Below are 1396 nucleotides of genomic sequence, written 5' to 3'. Positions count from 1 at the left end.
ATCGGAAACTTATCCTTCTTTGTGACCGCGTTCAGTGCGCGATAGTCCTGGACCAAACGTAAACTCCCATCTTTCTTACGGACAAAGAAGACGGGGGTGGCTGTAGGACTCTTGGACGTGCAGATGCAGTCTTTGTCTTCTTGCTCCATGATCCAAGCTTCAAGCGAGTTCCGCTCATCGAGGTTGAGCGGGTACAATTTGGCCGGCTTGGGGAGTGAGGCTCCAGGGACTAGTTCGATTGCATGATCGTAGGGCTTCCGTGTTGGCTTTCTTTCCGAGGCTTTCTTGGAAAAGACATCGCCATACTGCCGGTATTGTTCTGGTACATAGTTTGACCAGTATTCACGGTCTTGTTCGCCTTTTGCTGCAGGGTTGGTATTCTTTTTCTCTTCTAACCTGGCTCGCATCTGATGAGCACTCGGGTCATCTGAGAAGTTCACCCAGTGAATAAACTGATCGGTGCTCTCCCAGGATTCAGGGCCGAGGTCACCGTACTGATCTTGTGCAACATCTTCCACTCAGAGAAGTTGCAAACTCCGTAATTCTTCGTCCTGCACTGTGTGCCTGATGCATGTTGAGGGACAGCGTGTGAACTCAATGTTTCCTGCATTCCAATCAAGTTCAGGGTTATGTTCACGTAGAAACACCATGCCAATGATGATGTCTTGCCGCCCGATATCTGTGACAAGAAACGACTGCCAAGCGAGGTGATCTCCAATACGGAGTAAACAACGGACCTAGTGTGTGATCAACCCCTTCTTATTCTCGGTGGCATCTGCATTGAAAACTCGCACTTCACGAGAGAGGCGTCGTAGGGTGAGTCCGTATTCTTGAACGAATTGGTGGTGGATAAAACAAGAGTAGGCTCCTGAATCGAGGAGAGCTTCTGACTGAACTTCATGCGTACCTTGAGTGAGGGAAACTTTAAGATCGAACGAATTTTGCGGGCGACGTGCTGATGCGAGATAAATAACATTCGAACGCGGAACAAAAGAGTCCTCTAGGTCTACGCTATGATTACAGAGTCGGATACTTTGGTCAGTCTTCAAAGTACCCGTTCCAGAAAATCCTCCTCAGATTCCTTGACCTCGACGATGCGTGCGGCGGTCTCGGTTTCCGGTGCCTTGCCTTTGTCTTTTCCTTTGGCGGTTTCAAACTCCTCGAGGGCCCTGCGGATGTACTCCCATTTGTCTTCATCGGCCGTGTCCATCGTGTGTACCTTGGTCGGAGCGGCCAGTTGCTTCTTCATGTCCGGGAGTTCGTAGTAACCCGTGTACTGAGGGTTGCGACACTTCTGGCCTGTCGTAAACTTGTGCTTGCCGCAGCGGAAACAGAGCTTCTTGTTGAGCCATTCGAGTTGTTCCTTAGAGAGCTTTTCCGGCTTGCGCATTGCGTC

Source organism: Dichomitus squalens, assembly GCF_000275845.1.
Source record: "Dichomitus squalens LYAD-421 SS1 unplaced genomic scaffold DICSQscaffold_99, whole genome shotgun sequence".
In the NCBI taxonomy this organism is placed as follows: Eukaryota; Fungi; Basidiomycota; class Agaricomycetes; order Polyporales; family Polyporaceae; genus Dichomitus; species Dichomitus squalens.
This window is presented reverse-complemented; position numbering follows the sequence as displayed.